Source organism: Moschus berezovskii, chromosome 19 (assembly GCF_049115385.1).
Source record: "Moschus berezovskii isolate FMDL1 chromosome 19, NW_MosBer_1.0, whole genome shotgun sequence".
NCBI lineage: Eukaryota > Metazoa > Chordata > Mammalia > Artiodactyla > Moschidae > Moschus > Moschus berezovskii.
In genome coordinates this window covers 65,562,177-65,572,577 of record NC_142478.1, presented here as the reverse complement: position 1 = coordinate 65,572,577, position 10,401 = coordinate 65,562,177, and positions in this window count along the sequence as shown.

The following is a 10,401-nucleotide window of genomic DNA, read 5'->3' as shown; positions in this document are numbered from 1 at the left end:
TTGAAAATCAGATGTCCATTTACTCATTTTAAGTGAGGTCTGTATTTTCAGACTTTTTGAATCTTGTATCCAGAACACTGCCTGCCTTTAGTCATGGGACCTGGCAAGTTAGTCATTAGTACTATTAGTAAATTAGGAATCTGAACATTCCTTAGTGAGCAATGAAAATGGAGCAAAAAGAATTGAATCACAGTAGCAGTTTGTGAGTGATCACAATTGGGTCACAGCTTTCTTTAAGAATTTGGGGGAAAAGTTTGATCCTTTCCTGAGAAACACACCTGTATAATTTTTGTAGACAGTGTCAGGGGAGTGGTGGAACTCAGTGGTTGACCCCTGCCTTTATTTCACTGAGGCTAAGCCACGTCTTGATAAGCGACCCTTATTCCACTAAAGACTCATTTGATATTTCTCTGAGTAGCACTTCACAATTTTTGTCATATATGCATATACTTGTACTATTATTTACTTTTTTCTTTAAATTGACTTATTTAGATAAAATTTTTGAAAAATACCTTATTTGCAGTACGTAAAAAAGAACAGCACTTAACTGTCATAAATAGAAGACGTGAAAAATGAAAGCAGAACAATATTACTAAATTTTAAACAATGAAATACAAGTAAACCGAATCTTTTAGATTATTAGGTTTACTTGTATTTAACCTTTTAGATTATATTTATTTACATATGGGCTTCCCGGGTGGTGCCAGTGGTAAAGAACCCATCTGCCAATGCAGGAGACATAAGAGATGCAGGTTCAGTCCCTGGGTTGGGAAGTTCCCTTGGAGGAGGGCATGGCAACCCACTCCAGTATTCTTGCCTGGAGAATTCCATGGACAAAGGAGCCTGGCAGGCTACAGTTCATAGAGTCACAAAGAGTCGGACACAACTGAAGTGACTTAAGGCAACACATATTTATATATGTATTCAAAAACTCTTAATCATTCTGTAGCTGAAATAGGTACATCTCATTGAGGTGACGATTTTATGACCAGTTGGCAGTAACAAGATGTTCTGGTTCATGTTGCTTCAAGGTGAAATGAGGTTCACTGCCAATAAAATGATTCTGTATTTTAGCTTTGATGATGAGCTGCAGCAGCAACAGTCCCGTGACAAATGAGTGGCAAAAGGCAAAGTTTCGAGCTCACCCCGCCCTCCGCCCCCTGTTCTTCCATCTGCAATCTCTTAGGCATGAGGTGCTGCATGGTGGCATGAGGTCAGCGGAAACCTCTGTCGCTGTTCTCACAGCAGCTGGTCTACCCAGGGAGACGGAGGGATTAAACATAGGGACTTAACAGGAAGAGGGTGTTCTGACAGTGCCAAGGGGGATGCCTGGCCTAACCTGGGCCTGATGGAAGAAAAGGTTACGCTCTTCACACTTACATATGTCCATCATAAACTACTGGAAGGTTACTGAGTGTGAGGTACTGGTGATGCAAAGACCTGTGAGACTCACTGTCTCTAGAAGCTCAGGATATGGTGAGGAGAGACAGACTCTCAAAAGAGATGATTATAATGCGATGTGAGTGCCAGATATAATGAGAGCAATAAGGTAATGACATCATGGAAGGACAAGAAGGGCCCCTGCTGACTGCAGGCAGGGAGAGAAGGCTCCCTAGAATGTATTCATGTACCTCTCTCAGGTAAAAGAAGCCCAAAGGTGAGCAGTGAAAGGCTATTAAAGTGATTCCACAGAGTCTTTAAATAAGTGATTCCTACTATTTCAATGTTCCATTATCCCTACAGCATGAACCTCATCCTTGAGGTTTAATATGACTTATAACATTCCAGCCATCACAACAACATCCAAGAAGGAAGATGGTTAAAGAACAAAGAAAGGTGGAACACTTTTCCCTATAAGGCAACTTCCCAGAGGCTGCCCACAAAACTTATATGTCTTTGGACATATAAATACACCTGCCTCTTGAGAAACCAGCAGGTCAGGAAGCAACAGAACTGGACATGAAAAACAGACTGGTTCCAAATAGGCAAAGGAGTACGTCAAGGCTGTATATTGTCACCCTACTTATTTAACTTATATGCAGAGTACATCATGAGGAACACTGGGCTGGATGAAGCACAAGCTAGAATCAAGATTGCCAGGAGAAACATCAATAACCTCAGATATGTAGATGACACCACTCTTATGACAGAAAGTGAAGAAGAACTAAAGAGCCTCTTGATCAAAGTGAAAGAGGAGAGTGAAAAAGTTGGCTTAAAGTTCTCAACATTCAGAAAACTAAGATCATGGCATCCGGTCCCGTCACTTCATGGCTGATAGATGGGGAAACAGTGGAAACAGTGGCTGACTTTTATTTTGGGGGGGCTCCAAAATCACTGCAGATGGTGACTGCAACCATGAAATTAAAAGATGCTTACTCCTTGAAAGTTACGACCAACCTAGACAGCATATTAAAAAGCAGAGACACTACTTTGCCAACAAAGGTCCATCTAGTCAAAGGTATGGTTTTTCCAGTAGTCGTGTATGGATGTGAGAGTTGGACTACAAAGAAAGCTGAGCACCGAAGAATTGATGCTTTTGAACTGTGGTGCTGGAGAAGACTCTTGAGAGTCCCTGGGACTGCAAGGAGATCCAACCAGTCCATTCTAAAGTGTTCTGAGTGTTCACTGGAAGGACTGATGTTGAAGCTGAAACTCCAATACTTTGTCCACCTGATGCAAAGAGCTGACTCATTGGAAAAGACCCTGATGCTGGGAAAGATTGAGGGCAGGAGAAGGGGATGACAGAGGATGAGATGGTTGGATGGCATCACCGACTCAATGGACATGAATTTGGGTAAATTCCGGGAGTTGGTGATGGACAGGGAGGCCTGACGTGCTGCAGTCCATGGGGTTGCAAAGAGTCGGAGACGACTGAGCAACGGAACTGAAATGGACAAAGTTAAGATACATGGCCACATCTAGCTGCAAAGTAGGATACGGAACTTCGTCTTTTTAGCTGGGAGTCAGTGTGCCTATCTAAAACTAAAGTTCTTAATTCTGAAGAATAAAAGGAAAATGGATTTGGGAAGGCAAACAGCAATCCCTACTATGATGTGAAACAGCACCCTCAAAATTTAGGGTGATGACTTTCCTATGCCTAACCTTACCACCAACTTAATCCAAATCTCATGATATAGGTGAGAGTACTTCTGGGAAGATTTTCTATACACAGTGTATTACTTAAGAAAATTTTACTTGCAAGCATCAGAAAACCAAGTTCACGTCAGTGTGAAAAAAGTGAGGTCCCCATATTCCAAAATCCTGAAATCTCGGCTCTGACCATGGCTTGATCCAGAAGTTCAAAAAGTTTCCATCTCTTGGCTCCACCTCTGCCAGGTGGGCTCCATGTTTAAACCATACCCATTTGGGTTCTGGTGGGTCTGGATTCTTAGAAGAACCAATTGACTTCAAGATCTCTCACCTTATACCAGGCAAGGCTGAAGTCCACTGGCTAGGAGAAGGTCCGTGTTTGCTCGCCCCAGCAGAGACTCAGGTTCATGCTAACTGGTCCAGTGGATGTGACATCCTGCCCTTCCCTCGACCAGTGGCCAGAGCGATAAACACGTGGTGATTCACTTCGACCTGAGTTGTAATGGTCCACTCTTGTAGCCCTGGAGGCCCTTCTAGTCCATTTGAGGCTGAGAATGAGGGATGGATCCCCAAAGAAAAGTGGTGTTCTTATCTGAAGGAGAGGACATAAGACATTGGAACTGCCAACCTTTTAATACTCCACTGCTGCTGAAAACCCTGTTGGGGGTGAATTGGAGGAAACAGAGAAATGTAATGTTTCTTGCCCCCATCCCTGTGAATCACACTCATAGTAAGAGAATCTGCTTCTTAAGCTGACAAATAACAAAAGAAATGCCAGCTATTAAGAAAATGTCTATAATGTTGATTCTGACATCCTAGACCCATTAATCTTGTGCTTTTAGTGACAGAAACCTATTAGAATACTAGGTAGCTGTCTGGAAGCAAAAACAAAGTTCTCAGGTTATGAGCAACCTAGTCTCTCTGGGTTTTTAGATGTGGGTCAGTCACAGGAGTATTGGGTGTAAAGCTGGTGTTTCTGCCTTGGCCCTTGCCCAGCGCCCAAGAGGAAATGGCTGAATAAAGAACACAAGGAACTTCCTGCAGCCCTGAGAGGGGGCTGATGTGGGGTTTTCTAAGTCTTGGTGCCACCTTGTGGTTAGTAAGTACAACTACAGGGCCATCCTCTCCGAGATCTGACAGGATAGACCAAATGATCAGGCTGGTGTCTTTCAAAGATAGTGTTACTCCAATGAGCTCATTTACAAAACAGAAAAGACTCACAGCAAACTTGCGGTAGGGTAACAAGGACCTACCGTGTAGCACAGAGAATTGTATTCAATATCATGCAATAAACTATAATGGAAAAAAATCTGAAAAAGTATATCTATATAACTGAATCACTTTTCTGTATACCTGAAACTAACACAACATTGTAAATTAGCTATTGCTGTTGTTCATTCACTTAGTCATGTCCGACTCTTTGCAGCCTAATGGACTGTAGCCTGCCAGGCTCCTCTGTCCATGGGGTTTTCCAGGCAAGAGTACTGGAGTGGGTTGCCATTTCCTACTCCAGGAGATCTTCCTGGACCAGGGATTGAACCCACATGTCTTGCATTGGCAGGCAGATTCTTTACCACTGAGCAATACTTCAGTTTTAAAAATGGTTGAAACAAAACACAAGATGGCGTTACATGCAACATGACTGTATATGGGCAACACCTAGCAGACAAATGCAATGAATCAAGAGGCGACGGTCATACACCCAAAATAACAGGAAACGGGCTCCAACAAAAACTTCTCCATGAATGTCCACAGAAGTACTATTCACAACAGCCCCAAAGTGGAAATAATCTGAATGTCTATTAACAGATGAGTGAATCAACAAAATGTGGCCCATTCACATAATGAAATTATTATTTAACCATAAAAACTAATGAAGCACTGATACATGCTATTATATACATGAACCTCAAAAACATGATGCTATGTGAAAGAAGCTGGACATAAAAGGCCACATATTGTCTGATTCTATGTTTATGAAATGTTCAGAAGAGGTAAATCCAAAGGGACAAAGCAGATTGGTCACTGCTAGGAGCTAGGGAGAGAAGGAAAGTTGATGGATAATAGATAAGGGTTTCCCTTGGGGATGATGAAATGTCTTTGACCTAGATAGAGATGACAATTGCAAAACGTTGAGTACTAAATGCCACTGGACTGTTCGCTTTTAAATGGTCAGTTTTATGTTACATGAATTTTAATCTTAATTTAAAAAAATAAATTGCCTTATCACTGGGCCTCCATTGCCTCACAGTCCCTCCAGCCATGTCCCGCTCTCATTCAGCTACTTCATGAAGAATAAAAGGTAACTGATAGTCATTGTTTTTATTAAACTTTTTCTGAAAATGAAATGAACATGGTAAAAGGATTTTTTTTTTTCCAGATATACACTCCTGGTTTCCAATCTTATGGCCCCAAGAAGAAATATTTACTGTGCATCTACTAAGTGCCCCATATTACTGGTCTGGCAGCCACACTTTGAGAACCAAAGCCCAGACCTCTATCTGCTAAGTTTGTTCAAGATAATTTAGGCTTTCTATAACACACTCGTCCAACTCTTTAGAACCGCTGCCCACTGCCTGGTTCCCAACCACTCCCACATTTTAGGGTGCTGTTATGATAGCACCCCTCTTTCAGGCACCAACATCTATGTTAGTTATCTATGCTGCATGACAGACTGCCCCTAACTTCAGCACTTGAAAAACATTTATTATCTCACAGTTTCTGTGGGTCAGGAATTTGGACATAGCTTAACTGGGTGCCTCTGGTACAGAGGGCTGCAATCAAGTTGTTGGCCAAGGATGCAATCATCTCAGGGTTCAACTACGTGAGGATCCATGCTAAGCTCACTTTCGTGACCACTTGCCAGGCCTCAGGCTCTCAATGACAGCTGGTGAGACATGAGTTCCTCAACATGTGGGCCCTGCTATGGGCAAGAGTAGTGGGCTGACTAGCATCCTCTCCCTTATTCCTGGTCACATGGAACCTCAGAATGTGGAAAGAAGGTCTCTGCAGATGCAATTAGTCAGGTTAAGATGAGGTCATACTAGGTTAGGGTGACCCCTAAATCCAATGACTGGTGTCCTCAGAAGAGGAAAGAACACAGAGGCACACAGAGAAGTTCATGTGACGATCAAGGCAGAAAGTAGAGGGATACACCTGTAGGCCAAGGAAGGCCAAAGGACTGCTGGGAGCCACCGCAGCTGGCAGAGATAGAAAGGACCCTTCCTAGAGTCTTCAGAGGGAGCAGGGTCCTTCTGACACCTGGATTTCAGACTTTGGGCCTGCAGGACTGTAGAGGATAAATTTCCGTTGTTTTAAGTCACCTAGTTTATGGTACGGAGAAGGCAATGGCAAGCCACTCCAGTTCTCTTGCCTAGAAAATCCCATGGATGGAGGAGCCGGGTAGGCTGCAGTCCATGGGGTTGCTAAGAGTCAGACACGACTGAGCAACTTCACTTTCACTTTTCACTTTCCACTTTCACGCACTGGAGAAGCAAATGGCAACCCACTCCAGTGTTCTTGCCTGGAGAATCCCAGGGACGGGGGAGCCTGGTGGGCTTCCGTCTATGGGGTCACATAGAGCTGGACACGACTGAAGTGATTTAGCAGCAGCAGCAGCAGTTTATGGTAATTTGCTATGGCAGCCCCAGGAAACCAATAAAGCTGCTCACATTTGAGCTGGCTTTCGTCAGAGCAAATGGGCAAGAGAATGGGAGAGTAAGAGAGTGGTACCCAGGAGGGAAGCCACAGCCTTTTTGTAATCTAATCTCAGACATGACTGCCCATCATTTGAAGTGAGTCCCTAGGTCAGCCCATGAGCACAGTGAGGGGATTACACAAGACCTCTTGAATAACAAGAGGCAGGCATCTCTGAGGGTTATCTTAGGCTGTCTACCACGTTCCTTGATTTCTTCAACAAATATTTATTAAATAACTACTGTGGGCTGGGTGTTGAGGATGGAACTAACAATGCAGATAAGATTCTTTCCCTTTTTGAGAGTATTTAATCTAATGGAGGAGAGGACCCTAAAGAAAAAAAAATGGATATATAAATTGTGATAAATACAAGGAAGTGAATTATGAGGTAATACGAATAATTGATTTAGACTGAACTAAGGGTCAGGCCTTGGTTGAGATGGTTGGATGGCATCACCCATGACATGAGTTTAAGCAAGCTCCGGGAGCTGGTGATGGACAGAAAAGCCTGGTGTGCAACCATGGGGTCACAAAGAGTCGGACATGACTGAGCAACTGAACTGAAGGGTCAGGCCTGGGGCTTCCCAGGTGGCTCAGTGGTAAAGAATCTGCCAGCCAGTGTAGGAGATGCGGGTTCAATCCCTGGGTTGGGAAGATCCCCTGGAGAAGGGAATGGCAACCCATTCCAGTAGTCTTGCCTGAGAAATCCCATGGACAGAGAAGCCTGGTGGGCTACAGTCCAAGTAGTCTCAAAGAATCGGGCACAACTGAGTGACTGAGCACACAAACACACAAGGGTTAGGCCCAGTCTTTCTGATGAATTAATATTTAGAATGTGGTTGAAGAACGTGTAGGAATTGGGCTCTGTGTGCTCAGTAAGGAGAGTAAGTTTCTAGATAGAGGGACAGTATGTGCAGATGACAGATGCTGAGTTTAGCTGTGAGACTCAGAATGCATAAGGCTTGGACCTGATCTCTGCCTCTCTACTATGTAGCACAGTGCCTGGCACAGAGAGGTACCTGATAAATTCTTACTGAAAGAACCAAAGAATCCAAGGCACCTTCTATTTCCTGTCATAGATACTGTTAATCCAAGTCATTTCAAAATTTTCTCCCAGAGTTCACTGCAGAATCACTTCCTTATTTGTGTTAGAGAAAACAGGCAAAGCTGCTATGATAAAAAGCTGTAAATACATGAAAGCTCAACATAGAGATTTTTTTCCTCTCTCATATAAATCCTGAAAGGGTGCTGAGTTCTCTTCCACCCAGGTATCTTCCATCTTGAAGTCTTGCCTTCTCCAGAACCTGGTCATCACCTTCCAGCTGGCAGAGGAAGTGAGAGCATCTGTTGACAGATTTTCCAGGCCAGGCCTGGATATGTGCACGTCTTCTGCTCACTTTCCATTGGGGGAGAGCATAGACACATGGCCATACAGACTTTATGGGGGATGGGGAACGTCCTGTAGGTGTATAGCCAACAAAGAGGACAACTATGTCTGCACCGCAAACTTATATCCCATTATGTGTCTAATTCTCTGGTACAGGCCTCGAGAACCTCAAATTAACCAGATAAAAAAGAACTCTAGATTTCTCACTCTCATCAAGTCTTTCATTCACCGAATGGCACCACCGTCTATGCAAGTTGCGTAAGGTGGTCTCCTAAAAGTTATTCTTTTTTTAAAGTATTTATTTTTATTGCTTTTATTTGGCTGCCCTGGGTCTTAGTTGCCAAATGTGGGATCTAGTTCTCTGGCCAGGGACTGAACTTGGGCCTGCTGTATTGGGAGTTTAGAGTCTTAGCTACTGGACCACTAGGGAAGTCCTGAAAATTATTCTTGATTTGTTTCTTATTCTATCTTCCTCATGGAGTTCTTCAGAAAGTTCTTTCAACTCCACCTCCAAAACATCATAAACCAATCTATCTTCATGGCCACCGTCTTAGCTCAAGCATCATAATAATCTGGGCTATTCCAACAGCCTCTTAATAACTGTCCACATCTCCACTTTCACTTGCCCATATTTAATTCTCCATACAGCAGAGTCTTATCTTTGAAAACATAAATTTGATCAGACTCCTCTTTAGTTTAAAACCTTCCAGTGGCTTAGAATAAAATCCAAAGTTCTCACCATGACCCCTAAAGGTGCGTATCAGCGGTCCCCAACCTTTTTGGCACCAGGAACCACTTTCTAGAAGACAATTTTTCTACGGACCAGGGTAGGGGAGAGGGGATGGTTTGGGGATGATTCAAGCGCATTACATTTACTGTGCACTTTGTTTCTATTATTATTATATCAGCTCCACCTCAGATCAGGCATCAGATTCTAGAGGTTGGGGACCGCTGGTGTAGATGATACAACCCTTTTCACCTTTCCAACCTCATCCTTTACCACTCTCTCCTACTCTCCCTGCTCCAGCTACAATGATCGTGCTGCTTCTTGACCACATTTACCTAGCTTCTACTTTACGACTTTTACAACTGCTGTTCCATCTGCCCAGAAGGTGACCTGGATCTCCAGTAGACAGTTCCTTCTCATTTATCAGAGGTCTCAGCATCAGGATTGCCACTGGGAGACCTCTCCTGATCCTATATTTGAAAAGTCCCCACACCCAGTTAATTCTCTTACCTCATCATTTTGTTTACTTTCTTAGTATCCACAAACTGTGCTTTTCTTTCTTTACTTTCTGCTTCTCTCTCCAAAGAAAAAAAGGATCCATGAGCAGGTACTGTGTCTTTTTTCTACTTTTTCCCCAGGGTCGAGTAGGCCTGGCACACAGCGGTGCTCAGTAAATAAGTGAAGGAATGAAGACCCATCAAGAGGTGATTAACCAAATGCTCCTGCAAGGTTCTTTGATAGGCTGTTGGTATAGCCTGGCTTCTTCACCCCACCCCCCACCATCCCATTGCCCAGGAGAGGTTTGGCAGAAGAGCAGCCGCGTCTGGTGAGGCCCCCCTCTCTCCCAAGGAGCTACTGGAGCCTGAACTTGCTGGCTACTCCACTTTCCGAAAGGGAAAGATACCCAGCTAAATGCCGACACAGCGAGAAAGAGCGGAGCGAACGAGCCTTGGGGTGAGAGATCTGGGGGGCCCCTGCGGCAGAGCTGGTTCCAAAGCCCCCAGGCCGACCCCCTGAGCTGTAGGCTGCTCCCCGCTGCCAGGGCCTAGGGGCTGCAGGGAGGGAGGGCCTGCACCCAGTTCAGCATTTGGTCCGCAGATGGGATGCTGACAGGCAAAGGCTTTGGCGTCCGGCTTTCATTGATCACTTGTTTTCTCGAACCAGGCATTTAAAAAAAAAAAAGGTCATCTGTGTTGGTAGAGTAAGCAGCACAAACCTGCGTTCCAGTTCCGACTCGACCACTTCTCAGCTGTCCGCAGCTGTGCGCAAATGAGTTTCGCTCTCTGACAGCCTCAGTTACCTCACCTCTTAACAGGGAACAAGAACACACTTATCTCAAAGGGCCAAATACCTACTTTATAAAGAGGAGATAAACTAATGGAAGAAAAGAGCTTCACGTAAAGTGAACGCGCCGTATATATATAACTATTATTGCCATTATTATATATATATATAACTCTTGTTACCGCCTGACCCGCCTGGAGCCTCAGTTTCCGCGCCT